The sequence below is a fragment of the Armigeres subalbatus genome, chromosome 3 (assembly GCF_024139115.2).
Source record: "Armigeres subalbatus isolate Guangzhou_Male chromosome 3, GZ_Asu_2, whole genome shotgun sequence".
Classification (NCBI taxonomy): domain Eukaryota; kingdom Metazoa; phylum Arthropoda; class Insecta; order Diptera; family Culicidae; genus Armigeres; species Armigeres subalbatus.
Window position 1 is genome coordinate 326186817 of NC_085141.1, and position 19658 is coordinate 326206474.

A 19658-nucleotide genomic window follows, 5' to 3' on the forward strand; every position below is an offset into this window, starting at 1 on the left:
TCTTGAGGAAGCTTTCTAAGCTTCTTGAGGAAGCTTTCTAAGCTTCTTGAGGAAGCTGTCTAAGCTTCTTGAGGAAGCTTTCTAAGCTTCTTGAGGAAGTTTTCTAAGCTTCTTGAGGATGTATTCCAAGCTTCTTGAGGAAGCTTTCTTAGCTTCTTGAGGAAGCTTTCTAAGCTTCTTGATGAAGCTGTCCAAGCTTCTTGAGGAAGCTTTGCCAGCTTCTTGGGGAAGCTTTCCTAGCTTCTTGAGGAAGCTTTCCAAGCTTTTTGAGGAAGCTTTCCAAGCTTCTTGAGAAAGCTGTCCAAGCTTCTTGAGGAAGCTGTCCAAGCTTCTTGAGTGAGCTTTCCAAGCTTCTTGAGGAAACTGTCCAAGCTTCTTGAGGAAGCTGTCCAAGCTTCTTGAGGAAGCTGTCCAAGCTTCTTGAGGAAGCCTTCCATCCCAAGCAGCACACGTCAGATAAAAATGGTTGCAGCAACTTGATTGTGACTAAATGTGGTCACATATGAGTTGCAGTAACCTTTGTGGAACATGTGTGCTGCTAGGGATGCTTCTTGAGGTAGCTTTCCAAGCTTCTTGAGGAAGCCTTCCAAGCTTCTTGAGGAAGCTTTCCAAGCTTCTTGAGAAAGCTTTCCAAACTTCTTGAAGAAGCTTTCTAAGCTTCTTGAAGAAAAGCTTCAAGCTTCTTGATGAACCTTTCCAAGCTTTTTAGGCTTTTAATGATTTTTTGGGATTCTTCATGCTTCTTAAGCAGGCTTTAAACGCTTTTGTGATATGCTTCAAAAGCTTCTGTGGGAAATATTGATAGCTTCTTTGGGAAGCTTTCCAGGATTATTGAAGAAGCTTTGTAAGCTTTTCAACTATCTCGAGGAAGCCTTGGAAGCTTTTCAAGCTTCTCGAGGAAACTTTGGGGAAGCTTTTTAAACATCTTATGAAAGCTTTTAAATTTTTATCTGGCTGTCTATATGTGGCTTGCTACAATGAATGGTAGTATCATCATCATCTCATGGAAGCTTTTCAATCTTCTTGGATAAGCTTTTCAAGCTTATTTGGTAAACTTTCTGAGCTTCTATGAAAAGATTTTCAAACTTCATTGGGATACTTTTTAAACTTTATTGGGAAGTTTTTCGAGCTTCTTTGGGAAATTTTTAAGATTTTTAACAATCTTTTCAAGCGTTTTATGATTGTTGGGATGCTTTTTGAGCTTATTTTGGAAGCTTTTCAAACTATCAAACATTTTAAATCTTATTGGGATGCTTTTGAAGCTATCTGGGATCATATTAATATTCTTTACGAAGCGTTTAAAGCTGTTTGAGATCCGATTTTTTGGAATGCTGTTTAGATACTTTACTGTTTAGATACTTTAGAAAATACTTTTAAACTTTCTAAATTCTAAGTTCTGCAGACTCTTTATAATTCTTTAAAATCAAATCACATAAAAACATGATGCGAACATTTCTAACTATTTCACTAACAATTGGCTCAAATCCCAACCAACTTTTCTAAGAAATCTTTTAAATATTTACCAGAACACTCCCAGTTCGTACGGCTTTTTCAATTTGCCACCGTTTATAATTGCTTTATGGTGTACACTTTTTATCTATCTACCAACCTGGTCATAAGGAAGTTCACCACGCTAGTGTGGGAAGCAATCATATCAAATGATCGTCTGCGCTCCAGTTCCATACCCGCAACGGTCCACCCCCATACTGGATAAAAAAAAGTGAACAACAGCAATCAAGCTCTGCATAACGCTTCAACTTCTTTCCCCATCCACTTCCTTGTTTCCCCACAGTAGTGGACTGGCTTCTGCTCTGAAAAACGGCTGTTTACCGCCAACACTTTTGCACAAAACTGGGCCACATCGATGCATAACTAATTAATCCACCCATCGCCGCATCATCGGTATCATCCCCATCACCGTACGGGCGCACTGCCGCAATCGACCGCCAGTGTAATTATTGATGATGAGGATGTGAGAATGATAGCTAGTGCGATGCATTTTTTTGTCTACTTAACTGCAAGTTGTATTATCCTGATGCAGCCTAACAGTTTCTACTTTAAACTTCGCTCATTGAGTGAGTTATGTAGAACTTTCTCCGAATGATTAAATTCAATTGATTTTCTTTTTCTATAGAACAATTACCCACACAAGTACACAGTTTGAATCAAGTTTTGTTTCAGTTGGCGAAAAATGATGTGAAAAAACACAACAAGCAACGAGTTTCGAAATCCAGCTGCAGCCAGACCACTATCAATCAATCAATAGTGCTTTGGTTCCACACAAATTCCCAAATTCGAGCTCGGACCGGTGCAGTGAACCTGCGAGGAACCGACATCCGATAATAATCAATAATGAAAGAGTGACCCAATATGAGCCGCAAATCGATCATCGCCTAACAAAACGATCGCTTGACCAAGGTCTAGCTGGGTGAGCGATTGGCGCCCATTCGGTTCGGACCTATGAGCGCACAAAAGCAGCTTAGCGCAACTTTGGGCGCCGCCAATTGACATTTGTTGTCGGGCCAGTCCCGGTGTGGTGTCAGAACCGGTTCATCAGCAGCCAGCACGAACGAACGGCACACGCCTAGTAATCTAATGTCAAACTGCAACGGCGCGAGGTTGCGCAATCCAGCACGCAGCGAGGGACACCGCAAGACAGGCAGAGGCGACGACGACAACGAACGCAGAGGTGAAGCGAGACGAGTCTCTCGAATTTGCGACTGTCAAAAGTCCCATACACAGCTGACTGGAACCGGCGATGCTGATGACGCTCGGGCGAGTTTTCACTTTTGTCGATTTGAATAAATTATGAACTGCCTTTGTTTGGTGGTTTGGTCACATCTCTGCTTCTGGTCAGTGTGTTGCCGGTCACAAGTTCGGTGGAAGCGGCTTACAACATAGAGAAGTCTGATGCTACTTGGCAGAAATACTGGTTTGCAAAACTCAAACTAGGACTGAAATTTTGATTTCTGTTCTAGTTATTGAGTAAAGTTTAGCAACACAATGAACGTATGGAAAATAGTTTAGCACAGTTGAAAGTCTTAAAAGAGCCTTGCTTTTATTTGGAACTTCTAAGAAGTTTATAATTTCTTTTAGAAACGATATGCAGCTGTGCCTACTCCGGAGTAAATTCTGTGAAAAGCTCTTCAAGTGTCAACAATTGTTTTGAAAGAGTTCATCACTAAATCAAGATTCAATCAAAAGCTGTGAGAGGCTTTCTAAGCTTCTGTGAAAAGTTTTCTAAGCTCCTGTGAGAAGCTTTCTAAGCTTCTGCGAAAAGCCTTCTAAGCTTCTGTGAGAAGCTTTCTAAGCTTCTGTGCGAAGCTTTCTAAGCTTCTGTGAGAAGCTTTCTAAGCTTCTGTGAGAAGCTTTCTAAGCTTCTGTGAGAAGCTTTCTAAGCTTCTATGAGAAGCTTTCTAAGCTTCTGTGAGAAGCTTTCTAAGCTTCTATGAGAAACTTCCTAAGCTTCTATGAGAAGCTTCCTAAGCTTCTATGAGAAGCGTTCTAAGCTTCTATGAGAAGCTTTCCAAGCTTCTAAAAAAGCTTTCCAAGCTTCTAAGAGAAGCTTTCCAAGCTTCTAAGAGAAGCTTTCCAAGCTTCTAAGAGAAGCTTTCCAAGCTTGTAAGAGAAGCTTTCCAAGCTTGTAAGAGAAGCTTTCCAAGCTTCTGAGAGAAGCTTTCCAAGCTTCTGAGAGAAGCTTTCCAAGCTTCTGAGAGAAGCCTAAGTTTGAGAGAAGCCTGCTTCCTGAGAGAAGCCTAAGCTTCTGAGAGAAGCCTAAGCTCTGAGAGAAGCCTGCTTCTGAGAGAAGCCTAAGCTCTGAGAGAAGCCTGCTCTGAGAGAAGCTCTAAGCTCTGAGAGAAGCCTAAGCTTCTGAGAGAAGCCTGACTTCTGAGAGAAGCTTCCAAGCTTCTGAGAGAAGCCTGCTTCTGAGAGAAGCCTGCTTCTGAGAGAGAAGCCTGCTCTGAGAGAAGCCTAAGCTTCTGAGAGAAGCTTGTTTGAGAGAAGCCTGCTTCTGAGAGAAGCCTAAGCTTCTGAGAGAAGCCTGCTCTGAGAGAAGCCTGCTTTGAGAGAAGCCTAAGCTTTGAGAGAAGCCCAAGCTCTGAGAGAAGCTAAGCTCTGAGAGAAGTTTCTGCTTCAGAGAGAAGTTTCTGGTTTCTTTGAGAAGCTTGCTTCTGTGAGAAGCTTTCTAAGCTTCTGTGAGAAGCTTTCTAAGCTTCTGTGAGAAGCTTTTTAAGCTTTTGTGAGAAGCTTTCTACGCTTCTGTGAGAAGCTTTCTACGCTTCTGTGAGAAGCTTTCTAAGCTTCTGTGAGAAGCTTTCTAAGCTTCTGTGAGAAGCTTTCTAAGCTTCTGTGAGAAGCTTTCTAAGCTTCTGTGAGAAGCTTTCTAAGCTTCTGTGAGAAGCTTTCTAAGCTTCTGTGAGAAGCTTTCTAAGCTTCTGTGAGAAGCTTTCTAAGCTTCTGTGAGAATTTTTCTTCTTCTGTAAGCTTCTGTAAGAAGCTTTCTAAACTTCTATATAAAACTTCCTAAGCTTTTGTGAGAATGTTTCAAAGCTTCGGTGAGAAACTGTTTTTGCTCATGTGAAAATGTCTCTACATTCTATAAGAAAATTCGCAAGAAATTATGACAAGGCTAGTAACTATGTTAGTAAAGTTTTACAAACAACATACTGTGTAAAGATTTTCAATAATTTTCTAGTAAATATACGTTCACTCAAAACAGGTATTTGGAATAAACAAGCTCTTGACAAAAACAGGACCATCCCGAAAAGTACGAGTCCAAACTTTTTTGCCACCAGTTTGGAAAACAAAGAGTCGGCTCTATCTTCGTTTCCGTCGTATAAACTATCTTTCGCAAATGAATGGAATTACTCGACAAAAGCCACAACTATTCTTCATTGATGGATGCTTTTTATCTTGCTTTTCTCCGCTTATCCCAGGCTCTTCTTTGATCTCACGAGCGCAGATTCAACAGCAACAAACAAATATAACCAACAATAACAACAACAGCAGCAGTAGCAGCAGTCTTCTGAAATAGGAAATCATGACGAGAGAATCGTCCTGCGACGGTTTTCGGAATACAGGCATGGGCATAGGCAATAGGCATGGCAAGGTGATGTGAAAGGATCCGAAAAAGAACGGCATCCATCCGGTAATGGCAGCAGCAGCAGCAGACAAGCACACACCCGTGCAGTGAAGGTACAAAGGATGAGAGATAAAAAGCTTTCCGGGAAATTACATCACACACGGCGAGACGAATGAATTTGGGTAGCAGTCTTGATGAGAATTCGGTACTTGGGCTTGAGTTGGAATTTTCGTTGATACTGTTAATATGTTTAAAAAAACAAGTACTGTTCTCTTTACTCAATTTCAATAATTATAGAAAATAGATTAATGAAATATGGGTGAAATTGATGAGAATGAACTTAATTTTGAATTATTTTGCTTCTTTCTCAATAAAACTTTCTTCAAATTATTCAAGCACCCGTAGAAAGTTTCTTCAAGCTTCTGGATTTTAAGAAAAATAATCCCAAGTTGGCATAAGTTTCTTTGCAAATAGTTTCATGCTTCTGTAAAATAAATATTTAAAAAGCAGCGATTTTCAGTCTTTGGATAAAGCATGTCGAACGAATCCTTCCAAAGCAATTTAAGACAAATGCCATTCCAACATCCACATTCCGGAAACAAGGAAAATTAATTGATTTTATTCAAAAACTAGCAGACCCGCCGAACTTCGTTTCGCCTAAAATTGATTTATTCTCTGATTAGTTCTCGAATTATGAAGATTTCTTTGTTTCGTTTATATGGGAGCCTTCATTTCCAGAAGTGTGAGGGGTTTCGAACCATCACAAAAACATATCTTCTCTTCCAAAAGCTCCACATGCCAGATTTCTTTTCATTTGCTTGATTAATTCTCGAGTTATGCGGCAATTGTTGTTTTACATGCATGAGAGCCCCCTTTTCTTAAGTGGGAAGGTGTCTCGAACCATCTTAAGTACCTTCCACGGCCTTAAAAACCTCTTCATACAAATTTTCACGCCGATCGGTTCAGTAGTTTCCGAGTCTATAAGGGTCAGATAGATGGATTTTGCGGAACCCTTGTTATTCTTCTTCACTTTTTCTGAAGGAAACTAAAGGATCCTTTTTCAATATTTAGAGATCTGCGGTTCATGGAAATGGCAGTTTTACGCTCATTGGTGAAGTATTTTTCATTGCTAAACGACTTTTCAGAGGAAAATATTTGTTTGTGTAAGAAACCAACCACATGTTTAAGCAGAGTTTCTCTGAGAATTGTTCCAATAAAACCGCTAAGGTCAATATGGCAAACGGCTTTGTCTCAACAAATCTCGAAGGACCTCAGCAGTTTGGTAAAATCAAAAAATAGTAAAAAATAGTATTTTGGCCATAACTACCAAGCCTATTGTCCGATCCGTCCAATTTTCAATAGGAAACAATGGGGCAGTATACTGCGTCGAATGCAGCCTGTTGTGAGGGAATCCGTTTAGGGTAAGTGCATTAAAAGTGAGCTAGACTTTTTTACGCGCTTTTTTATGAGGAAAAGTATTTTGGCCATAACTTCCAAGCCCATAGTCCGATCCGGCCAATTTTCAATAGGAAACAATGGAGCAGTATAATGCGTCGAATGCAACCTGTTGCGAGTAAATTGGTTGAGGGTAAGTGCAAAAAAAGTGAGCTAAACTTTTGCTCTTTTGGTGCACATACACACACACACACACACACACACACACACACACACACACACACACACACACACACACACACACACACACACACACACACACACACACACAGACATCACCTCAATTCGTCGAGCTGAGTCGATTGGTATATAACACTATGGGTCTCCGAGCCTTCTATAAAAAGTTTGTTTTTGGAGTGAACATATAGCCTTTACGTATACTTAGTATACGAGAAAGGCAAAACATCACAAAATTCTAAGAGGATACTATTTTAACTTCTTGGTAGGTCTCGGTAGGTCTTCTTGGTAACATTTAAAAAAAACCAGATTAATCCACCTAGCGTTGGTGGTGCCTTCCTCGCATTTAGTAAAGACACCAACCTTATATGGGGCTTATATGGTTCGATGTACCATTTTCTTCACAACTTTTAAACGCAATGATCGATCGTTGTCAAATTCAATAGTGATCAACGAGGCTTTGTGCACTATCGAAAGAAACTTGTTGCGAGAAAATCGGTTAAGGATTACTATACGAAAAGTTGTCTAACGTTTTTTCTAGCTTTTGTGCACACACATACACACACACATACACACATACATACACACGGACAGACAGACATGTGCGCAGTTTGTCGAACTGAGTCGATTGGTATATAACACTATGGGTCTCAGAGGCTTCAAGAAAAAGTTCGTTTTCGGAGTGAAATGTTAGCCTTTCGGTACAACTTCGTTGTATGAGAAAGGCAAAAAAATGAAATTCTTACCAACTTTCTACGCGAATTCTTTCGAATCAACTTTAGACAGTGGTTTCTTCTACACTTTGAGAAGAAACATCAAAATTCCACGACAGAAACATCTTTCTGAGTGTTGAGTGAATTTTGATATGTTTTGTGAAACTGGCAACACTGGATGATGTATGAAAATGCTTCCATACTGATGGCATTAAATTTGATTAGAATAGTTTGGAGTGGCGATGGAGCCTGTAGCTCGTGAAATTGATTGAAGCTAGTTTGTAAGTTAATTAAAAAATGTCATAAGTTAAATAATTAGTGTTGGATAATAAATTCCATCTTGGAAGCTGTGTGTAATGGTGCACACAGCTGTCAAAACTGTTTCATTCAAGCCAGGAACATTCTGCCGCAACAATCTTACAAGAAACTAACTCTCATGTTGAACGGAGTCGCCATGGACGAGCTAAGAAGAAAGCTCGAGCTGCTAGAGAAGCAAAACAAAGCATGGCGGACTCAACAGTTCCGAAATCAGAAGAGAAACCATTTGGATTACGAGTGAAAATTAAAGGAATTGGATGAGTATTACAAGACTGCTGATAAGAAAATTGATGCAGAATTGCTGAACGAAGGAAAGCAATAAAAGTTGAATATAGTAAGCAAAACATTTGTGAGAGTGTTGAGTGAAGTTTGATAAGTTTTGTGAAACTGGCCACACTGGATGATGTATGAAAATGCTTCCATACTGATGCTATTCAATTTGATTAGAATGGTTTTTATAACGGGCTTGGTGGTCATATGGCTACCGCTTCTGCCTCATACGCAGAAGGTCGTGGGTTCAATCCCAGGCCCGTTCCATTCTCCTACTTTGTATCTTTTCATATATTACTCATGTTCTAGCAATCGCTAGAACTGGAAATGGATTTTCATTCTGTTTCTATCTTCTATTCCTATAACTACAACTTGATTAGTTCTAGCAGGTAACTGTTAGAATTTGAAATGAGCGAAAAAGTTGGTTTCGACTTCCAACTAGATAGAATAATACACCCACCCCTTCATTACTGTCACATTGGCAACCCGTTAACCAAGACGAACCTCTGCCATAAAAACCTAACCCCCAAATTCCAATAAAATTCCGCAGCAACTCGTGGCGAGTGCAGAGGTGTTCTCGGCTTGCAGTGGGCGAGTGACTGCATCATCAATTCCTTCCCATCCCCGATTACCGTGAGGACGTGGCCAGCGCCGTTATCGACCTTCCAAAATACTAGAGCTCTCGGACTGTGCACATTGAGGTTGGAGGGCAAATCCCATTTTTTTTTTTTTAACTAATTTTATTTGCTAATTATCTAATACATGCATTCATCTCTTAGACTAGGTGTTCCGTGTTTTCTTAACACTATCATCCTTATTTGCTATGTTACTTTTTTGTTATTATTAATACATTTCAGTTGCCTCTGGCAGTTAGAATTTTTCCTCTGGTTGAATTGAACCATGTAGGAATTACAATGTTTTCAACTTAAACTAAACTTAACCTATTTTATACTAAGGGTACAAGGAGTTAATCGTTGCAATAGAAGATTGCAACGATTTTTGTCTAAAATTGGAAATTATTTTGTTGGACATTTGTTGCAATGTCTCAATATTAGAAATTCTATGAAGTTCATTGGTACTATACCACGGAGGCAACTTCAGAATCATTTTCAAAATTTTATTTTGAATCCTCTGGAGTGCCTTCTTTCTGGTATTGCAGCAACTAGTCCATATTGGCACAGCATACAACATGGCAGGTCTAAAGATTTGTTTGTAAATCAAAAGTTTGTTCTTAAGACAAAGTTTTGATTTTCTGTTTATAAGTGGATATAGATACTTAATATATTTGTTACATTTGGCTTGAAGGCCTTCAATGTGATTTTTAAAGTTAATTTTGATCTAGCAGAAGTCCTAAATATTTAGCTTCGCTAGACCAATTAATTGAACCCCATTCATAGTGACAATATGTCTGCTAGAAGGTTTCAAATATGAAGCTCTCGGCTTATGTGGGAAAATTATAAGCTGAGTTTTGGAAGCATTCAGGAAATTTTCCATTTTGCAAGTAAGTGGAGAAAATATCCAAACTTTTTGCAATCTACTACAAATGACACGAAGGCTTCGCCCTTTGGCTGAAAGGCCCGTGTCATCTGCAAACAAAGATTTTGACACCCTGGTGGTAAATCAGGTAAGTCAGAAGTAAAAATGTTATACAATATGGGCCCCAGTATGCTGCCTTGGGGACACCAGCCCTTACAGGTAATCTATCAGATTTAGTATTCTGATAGTTTACCTGCAGTGAGCGATCTGATAAATAATTTTGGATCAGTTTAATGATGTACAGAGGAAAATTAAAATTCATCAATTTTACAATCAAACCTTCATGCCAAACACTGTCAAATGCTTTCTCTATATCAAGAAGAGCAACTCCAGTCGAATATCCTTCAGATTTGTTGAGCCGAATTAAATTCGTTACTCTTAATAACTGATGGGTGGTTGAATGCCCATGGCGAAAACCAAATTGTTCATCAGCAAAAATAGAATTGTCATTAATATGAACCATCATTCTATTTAAAATAATCTTTTCAAACAGTTTGCTTATTGAAGAAAGCAAACTGATTGGGCGATAACTAGAAGCATCAGCTGGATTTTTGTCCGGCTTCAAAATTGGAACAACTTTGGCGTTTTTCCATTTATCTGGAATGTATGCCAATTGAAAACATTTGTTAAATAAATTAACCAAAAAGGATAAAGAGCTCTCAGGAAGTTTTTTGATAAGTATGTAGAAAATACCATCATCACCCGGGGCTTTCATATTTTTAAATTTTCTAGTAATAGATCTCACTTCATCCAAATTGGTTCCCAACGAAGTTGGTTCTCTTGATTGAGAATGTCTTCGAAGCTCCGTGTAACCTGATCCTCAATTGGACTAGTGAGACCTAGACTAAAATTATGGGCACTCTCGAACTGCTGAGCAAGTTTTGAGCCTTTTCGCCATTTGTTAATAAAATTTTATTTCCCTCTTTAAGCGCTGGAATTGGCTTTTGCGGATTGTTAACTTCCAAAAGGGTTTCGAACTGGGATCCAACTTCGAGACATTATTCTCAAAGTTGGTATTTCTCAGAATAGCGAAACGTTTTTTAATTTCATTTTGCAAATCTCGCCAAATAACTTTCAACGCGGGATCGCGAGTTCTTTGGTATTGCCTTCTTCTCACATTTTTAAGACGGATCAGTAGCTGAAGATCGTCGTCAATAATAATGGAGTTGAATTTAATTTCACATTTAGGAATTGCAATGCCTCTGGCTTCGACAATTAAATTTGTCAAAGATACGAGAGCATTATCAATATCACTTTTGGTATCGAGAGGAATATCAACATCAAAATTCCTATCGATATACGTTTTGAGAAATCCCAATCAGCTCTATGATAATTAAAAGTAGAGCTGATTGGATTATAAATGGCTTCTTGTGAGATTTCAAATGTCACAGGAAGATGATCAGAGTCAAAGTCAGCATGAGTTACCAATTGGCCACACAGCTGACTTGAATCCGTTAAAACTAAATCAATTGTAGAAGGATTTCGACTGGAAGAAAAACAAGTTGGTCCATTGGGATATTGAATAGTATAATATCCCGCAGAACAATCTTCAAATAAAATTTTACCATTGGAATTGCTTTGAGCATTATTCCATGAACGGTGTTTGGCATTGAAGTCACCAATTACGAAGAACTTTGATTTGTTGCGAGTCAGAATTTGAAGATCAGCTTTCAAAAAATTCTTTTGCTGCCCATTGCATTGAAAAGGCAAGTAGGCTGCAATGAAGGAAAATTGCCCAAAATTTGTTTCAACAGAAACTCCCAAGGTTTCAAAAACTTTGGTTTCAAACGAAGAAAATAATTTATGTTTGATACGTCTATTAATGACAATGGCGACCCCACCACAGGCGCTGTCAAGACGATCATTTCTGTAGATAAAATAGTTTGGATCTCTTTTAATGGAGAGTCCTGGTTTTAAATACGTTTCAGTTATAATGGCAATATGCACATTATGAACTGAAAGGAAGTTGAATAATTCATCTTCCTTACCCTTTAGAGAGCGGGCATTCCAATTTAGAACTTTCACACAATTATTTGGATCCATTGAAACGGAGTCCGATAACAATTTTTTGTGTGTACTTTATACCAACCTGAACAGCTTCAGGAATGGTATTTGCTTTGAACATTGCATCAATCATGTGATGCAATTGTTCAGTTAAAAAATCAAAATCGGAAGCAGGCATGCTACCTGAATCGGCAACATGACCGTTATTTTCCGTTGGGACATGGGTATAAACCTCATTTTGAGAAGAGAAATTTTGTCTACCAGCAGCGATGTTTGCATACGTAGGTACCTACCTATTGGAAAAATTGGAATTTACTGAAGTGCTTGCTACCCGTTGACGAGCGGCAAAATTTGTTTGTGAATTGTGGTGGGTATGAATTGCTCGACCGGTAACCGGTTTCGAAATTTGAGCGTTTGAAAAATTTCTACCCGTCGAATCTGGGATCCGATTGGAATTTCCCGTCATCAATTTTGCACGGGAATTCAAAACTTTTTTGCGTGAAGGGCATTCCCAGAAATTGGATTTATGATTGCCCCCACAATTTGCACATTTAAATTTATTGGAATCTTCTCTCACAGGACATGCGTCCTTGGCGTGAGAGGTTCCACCACAAATCATGCATTTAGCATCCATGTGACAATGTTTGGTTCCATGACCCCACTTTTGGCACTTACGGCACTGGGTGGGGTCATGGAAATTTCCCAGGCCTGCGGAAATGTTCCCATGTAACACGGACATGGGACATAATACAGGCCTTTTCCAAACTTTTATATTATTTAGTTCACTTTTGTTAAAATGAACTAAATAAAATTCTTGAGAAATGCCCTCTGGGAAGTACCAGAATGGGATTTCTTTTTCATCTTAATTACTTGGACTGGTGAAAATCCAAGTAATTGAGAAATTTCAATTTTAATCTCATCCAGTGATTTGTCATCACTGGGGAGACCTTCAAGACGACTTTGAACAATCGCTCAGTTTTGTCGTCGTATGTGAAGAATTTATGGCGCTTCTCAGTTAAATACTGAAGAAGACGTTTGCGATCGTCAAAGGATCCCGGCAAAACGCGGCAGTCACCCTTCCTAGCAATCTGAAATGAAACCTTGATCCCTGAAGGTTACTCAAAATCTCATTCCGGAAGCCAGAAAACTCGGCAACAGATACCACAATTGGCGGAATCCTTTGCTTTTTCGCATGAATCGAATCACCTGGGCTAGAGGTATATTCGATTTGCTCAATTTCATCATTAATCAAATCGAACTGATTGCTCAGTTCGATAGGAGAAAAATTATTTCCGACATTAGAGTTTGAAGGAATATCTGAATTCTCCAGCTTCCTTCTATTTTTTCCGCGCTTTGGCAGGACGGTCTTGAAACCTTGTTTCTTAGAAGGAAGTGGAGAATTCAAAGACTCCCCCTTCCTCTTGTTTTTATTAATACTCATTGCTGAGCGTGGAGACGTGACCTTCTAAGAGGTTTTTTCCCAGAACCGTGTCCCTGCAGGATTACCACCGCTTGTCGGAATTTTACTTCCGCAAACGGGTCCAACGTAAAACGAAGGCACGGGTCCTTGCAAAGATCGTAACGGGATCAGTGGGTACAAATAGCGCTGAGAAGCACTGTTGAAATTAAAATAGCTTCGGGTAGTATTAAAAACTTCCTTCCGCAAAGAGAGAAAGAACCGCACAGCACGAAAGCACGATGCGGTCTGAGAGCAAATCCCATGCTTCCATCCATTGGTTCTCTGTGCAATTGAGATTGTTCTGGTCGATCACGGAGTAGCAACTACGAAATGCACGGTCATCAAGCTCATGCTCATGCTCAATTCGATTAGAATGGTTTAGAGTGACGATGGGGCCTGTACCTCGAGAAATTGATTGAAGCTAGTTAATAAATATCATAAGTTAAATATTTATTATTGGATAATAAATTTAATCTTGGAAGCTGTGTGTAATGGAGCACACTGCTGTCAAAACTGTTTCATTCGAGCCAGGAAAATTCCGTCGCAACACTGAGCTTCTGATTAAAAATATTTTTCTACATTGTTAGACAGGTTCCCCTAAGTAAAGTTTTCAGTATCAAAAACATCTGAATTTTTTAAAGAAAAAAATGGAAATATTTATTACAAAAGGAACTGCTCAAGCAATAAAGATTGTTAGGAAAATCATTTCTAATTTTTAGGATTTTTCTGCAATTTTTTTACCAAATTTCTAACCGAGGTATTCCAAATCATCCAAGGAAAGTGACTTTTTGACTTTCTGATAAAAAAACTTCAAAATTCAAAGAGATAGGAAAGACATCTTTCTGGGATCCTGAGACAGCCTTGTACAATATTTAAAAAAAAAATAGAAAATCAAAAAAACATCAAAATTATCCAAAAATGTTTCTCGAACAGTTGATGCAAATGTTCTAAATTCATACCAAATTTCTACTCGAAACATTCCAAATAACAGATGATGCTTCGATTGTTTTTAAAAACAATCAAAAATCTAAAAGAGAACCTAAAAGAGAGAGGGTTTTTTTTTCAACTTTTTGAGGTAAGGCTTGAAGCATCTGAAAAAACATCCAGAAATTATTAACAAAAAGATTCAAAATTTCCCATAACAGACGGCTTTTTGAGGACAATTGAGAAAAAATCTTTCCTAGCTTTCAGGACTTACTTTTTCACATTCTTACTTAATTATTAGACAAGGGATTCCGAATGGTCAGAAAAAGTAGAATCGTGTATTCATGCAATAGCGAAACCGCTTTCTTACTTTTCAGGACGATTTCAAATTGTTTGCCAAATTTCTACCAGTCCGAAGGATTCGGGGTCATAGGGATGCTTCGAGTAGAAATTCTTCGACAATTTGAGGTTAAAAATTTAATCTTTCTGAGTTTCCGAGGAAACGGTTTTCTTAGTATTACTGAGGAAAGTGGTTCCACCATTTCAGATAAGTTTTCTTTAGAAAGATTTTGAGCCTACTTAAACGAATGAGAAAGCTTTATCTAAATTGTATAAAGTTTTCCAAAATTCCTATTCGCCAGAAGCATTTGGAACCGGGGAGGGGCCGTTCAGCATGAAGTCATTCGCTAAAAAAGTTGTTTGGCCGAAGCCCACCTCGTCGAAAGTCATTTGGTCGAAAAGAACAAATGTCCAAAACAGTCTTTTGAGTCCCTTCTGGCTGCAAGGGACATTTCACCGAAAATGTCATCTGGATGAACAATGATTGAGAAATCAGAACTACAAATTAAGAAGTGAAAAGTGGCATGTGACCCGCTTTGACAATAACATTTTGATAAGAAAATTATTTTGAAATTTTATTCACCGGAAGTGATAAACTTATACTCAAAATAAAAAATCACTAAAATGAAGTTGAAAAAAAAAAGCTCACCGAGGCATTCCGAATTATCTGCAAGAAATGACTTCTTTGATCTTTTGTTTAAAAAAGCATAAAAATTCCAGAAGAATGTTGTTCCACCATTTTCAGCATTTAAGATTTTGAGCATTTAAAAAGAAACATCCGAAATCTCGTCTACTCAAGCGAATGAGAAAGCTTTTCCTTACTTTAAAAATGTTTCCCAAATTACTATCCGACCGGGGAAGGGCCGTTTAGGATGAAATCATTCGCTCGAGGGTTGTTTGACCAAAAAAGTGTCTTATTTTTGTGATTTTTCAGCAGTGAGCACGCATGTTAGAAAAAAGAAGCGACGAAATGGGTGCCGTATTTCTTTGTTTCGCGATGAGATTGAATATAAGTTCAGTGAGATGGAAAACGGAGCAGTTCCCCTATGTCAAAAAAAAAAATCCGTTTGACCGAAAATGTCGTTTTTCCGAACTGGCTGTTTGGTCGATAAAGTCATTCGGTCAAACAGGTCATTTAACGGAAAAAAAATCGCATGGCCGAAAACGTCATTTAATCGAAATGGTCGTTTGGCAGAAAAGGCCATTTCACCGAAAATGTCATCTGGACGAACAATAGCGAATGTGAAAAGTTTGGAGTGATTAATGTTGATTGAGAAGTGAAAACTATAAAATAAAAAGTAAAATGTGAGATGTGAGTCGTTTGACAATTTTAATTCTTACACAATTGCTAACCGATGCATTCCGAATTATCTGACGGAAGTGACTTCTTTAACCGTCTAAGACGAGTTCAGTACTTTCAACTAAAAAGAGCATAAAACATTTTTTGACTTCTTTGATTAATAAAAATACATGTAAATTTTTCCGATTTCCTGAAGAATGTTGTTCCACCATTCTCAGATAAGTTTCCCTAGGTAAGATTTTGAGCATCTAAAAAAGAAACATCAGAGATTTCGTCTACTCAAGCGAATGAGAAAGCTTTTTCTTACTTTCAAAAAGTTTCCCAAATTCCTAACCGCCTGAAGCATTTAGAATCGGGGAAGGGTCGTTCAGCATGAAGTAATTTGCTCGAAAGTTGTCTGACTGAAGCGCATCTGGTCGAAAGTCATTTGGCCGAAATGGACATACGTAAAAAAAGCCGTCTGACCAAAAATGTCGTATTTCTGAACTGGCTGTTTGGGCGAAAAAGTTATTCGTTCAAACAGGTCATTTAGCGGAAAAAATCGTATGGCCGAAAAGGCCGTTTGACCGAAATGGTTGTTTGGCAACAAAAGGGCAATTTCACCGAAAATGTCATCTGAACGAAAAATAGCGAATGTGAAAAGTTTGGTGTGATTAATGATGATTGAGAAGTGAAAAGTGCCATGTGAGTCGTTTGACAATTTTATTTTTTCAAATTCTTACACAATTGCTCACCGAGGCATTCCGAATTATCTGAAGGAAGTTAAGAATAAAAAATATAACCTATACGTATACTTTGTATACGAGAAAGGCAAAAACATGAAAATTCTTAGGGAGAACATCTTCCTAAGGAATGTTTATCCACCATAACTTTTTAAAAAGCTTTAAAATTTCTTCCCGCCTAAAGAATTCAGAATCGGAGAAGGTCCGTTTAGCATGAAGCCATTCGGCCAAAAGTTGTTTCTTCGAAGCCCATCTAAACGAAAGTAATCTGGCCGAAATGGACATAGGTCTAGAATTGTCGTTTGGCCGAAAATGCCGTTTACCGAATAGATCATTTGGTCGAAAACGCCGATTGGCTGAGACGGTCGTTTTGCAGAAAGTGAAAAATGGGAACTTAGAAGTGAGAAATAAGAAGTGTAGAGTGAGAAATGAGTGCAGAATGAGAAATGAGGAGTGAGAAACAAGAAGTTTCAAATAAGAAGTAAGAAATGAGATGTTAGTTGTTATACTTCTTTCTTCTTATGCCTCATTTGTCACTTCTGACTGAGATATGAAATGATCATCCCCCTTTTTAATTCTCACTCCTCGTTTATGATTTCCCATTTCTCACTGTGAAAGTGAAAAGTGCAAAGTGAGAATTGATGAGTGAGTAGTGATAAGTTAAACGTTTCACTTTTCACTATTCAATTATTAAAACATCGATATGTGAAGTGAGATAAAAGACATCCCACTTTTTACTGCATTATTCTCATTTAGCAATGTTTACTCCTCACTATGCGAAATAAGAAATGAGGAATGAGAAATAACAAGTAAGAAATGTCACAACACACTTCTGACTTCTAACTCTGCTTCTAATTTCTCACTTCTCGCAGTGAGAATGAGATAAAAATAAGTTAGGAATGAGAAATGGAATATGAGAGGTGAGAAGTCACACTTTTCACTGCGAGAAGTGAGAAATGAAGTGTGAGACGTATCGCACCTCTCACTTTTTGCAGTGAGTAAGTAGGAAGTGAGAAATCAGAAGTAGATTAATTGTCACAGTTCCCACATTAATTATTGTTTGGCTAAACGACATTTTCAGCCATACTACCAGTTCAGCAAACGACATTTGCCGTTCAACGAGACATTTTCGAATGTATGACCCATTCGGCCGAATGATTTTTTCCGCCAAACAACCACTGTTCAGAATTGAAAGGAGCTCACTAGATTGCTTTGTGGCGTACTTAAACTAGAATATATTTCACTAGTAGTTCGCCCCAATACAACAATCCCGAATTCTAGCCACCACAGTTACTATTTTTTTAGTCCACTTATCATTATAATCAAACTAGGCTCGATTACAATTCAATTGATCGATCTCTTTACCGCCGCTAACCGCAAGTCGAGCACATCTGTATATGGCGTCCACATACAGATGGGCTCGACTTGCGGTTAGCGGCAGTATATGACTCATTTACTGCTACGTCGCTCCACCTATCTGCTTTTGTTTACATCGCATATTATCAACAACCTCTCCTACAGCTGTAGACTGGTCACGCATATTCCAATTTCTCACGACTCAGCATTCACCTTTTCCTCGAAGGTACCGCAATAGTTCGAATGTCGCCAACAACCACTTTGGCCAATACCTAGCCTACTGATCATTTGGACCAAACGAAATTTTCGACCAAACGACCTTTCTGTCAAACGACCATTTCAACCAAACGGCATTTTTGGCCAAACTCTCTGTTAGATTCGGCCGAACGACATATTTGGTCGTATATCCCTTTTGGTTAAAACCTTTTCAACCTAATAAGCGTTCTAATAACGTCCACTGCGGGGTCTCCAGTTTGCTTTGCGAAAAAAGGCATAGGACTACCAGTCCGGAGATTGCAAGTTCAGTTATTAAGATAATTACCGATTTGTAACCTGAAAAACGACTGTATCATCGAAATAAATTTGGGATTAGCAGCTTCTCAGTCTCATCGAAATCGAAATCGAAACGACACGTTGGTTTAGTTTCACACGTTTCGGCCCTTGGTCTTGGCCTTCCTCAGGGATTTGAGACCACAGGGAAGACCAAGACCAAGGGCCGAAATGTAGGAAACTAAACCAACGTTTCGTTTCGATTTTTGTGAGACTGAAAAGCCCCTAATCCCAAAATAATAATTACTGAGATAGAAAGCTCAATTACTAAGATGGTATACTAAGTTGAAAAGTAGAGAATGTAGAGCCATAAAAGAAGTAAAAGAATAGGAAAAAGCAGAAAAAGGAGCAAAATGGATTTCGGCTGAATGACTTTCGGTCAAATGACCCTTCTGCTCCAGAATCATCTGAAATTCTGGTGACGAAAAACTACAAATTTTACAAAGGGGTATGACCAAGCAATTCATTATTTTTGTCGAAAGACTTCAAAATCTTTTATAGGAGTTTGCGATTTATTGAAGGCCTTCATTACTTTAATTGTTTGTTTTTCATTACTTTAACTTCTGACGACACCTTTTACAACATTTTTAGATAATCTTTTGTCGATAATATTTTGCGCATATTAAAAACCTTGTTCTTCGACAAGGGCAAAAATAAACATCTGACACTTTTGACGAAGGACTTTCAGATTTTCCAGAAGAATCTGCTCAAGCATTTCGAAAATCCTTTCCTAACTTGTAGTAGGACAATTTTCCAAATTCACACGAATATCTACCGGAAGCATTCAGAATCCTCTAAAGCAAGTTCTACTTCAACAACTTTTTGAGGAAAAGCATAAAAAATCTTTAGAAGCACTATCTTTTTAACATTTTAAAGAATTTTTCTATCTTAAATTGTGAGCATCTAAAAATGAAACATACGAAACTTTGTAGTGAAAACATATTACAGACGAGTCTGCTAAAAAATTGAGAAAACTCCTATCCAACTATTGAAAAAAAAATCTAAAGCTTATGGGAGAGAAAACCCTCCCAAGCTTTACCGAACTTCTTAAAATAAACCTCGAATGAAAGTAAAATTCTGAGTCCTCCAAAGAATAGCATGTTCTACATTTTCAAGGACAGATTAACCATTCAAGAAATAAATCTATAGTACTTATCCACAGAAACACTTGCACAAGTTGATGAGGAAAACTTTTGGGGTTTCAAGAAAAGCTTTGATAAATGTCCAGAAAAAAAAAATGTTTCTGATTCTTATACTTTTTTACAAAAATAAAGCAAATAGAAGCTACTTCAAGACGTCAAGAAAAACTTTATCAATAACATTCTATAGGAAGTTTCAAGGTTAAGTAATTCTAAGTCAAAAGGAAGAGAACTGTGAAGGTCAACCTGCCTAAGACACTGACGAATTATTCTACACAATTTTGGAATAAATCTTACCAAACGTTTCAGGAAGG

General features: G+C 38.2%; 1 protein-coding gene across 9 annotated transcripts in view; it reads right to left on the reverse strand.

Annotated features, from left to right (window-relative positions):
* Window positions 1-19658, reverse strand: part of LOC134225541 (MOB kinase activator-like 2) — a 539900-nt gene that overhangs the window by 318256 nt on the left and 201986 nt on the right. The gene's annotated exons all lie outside the window — the stretch shown is intronic.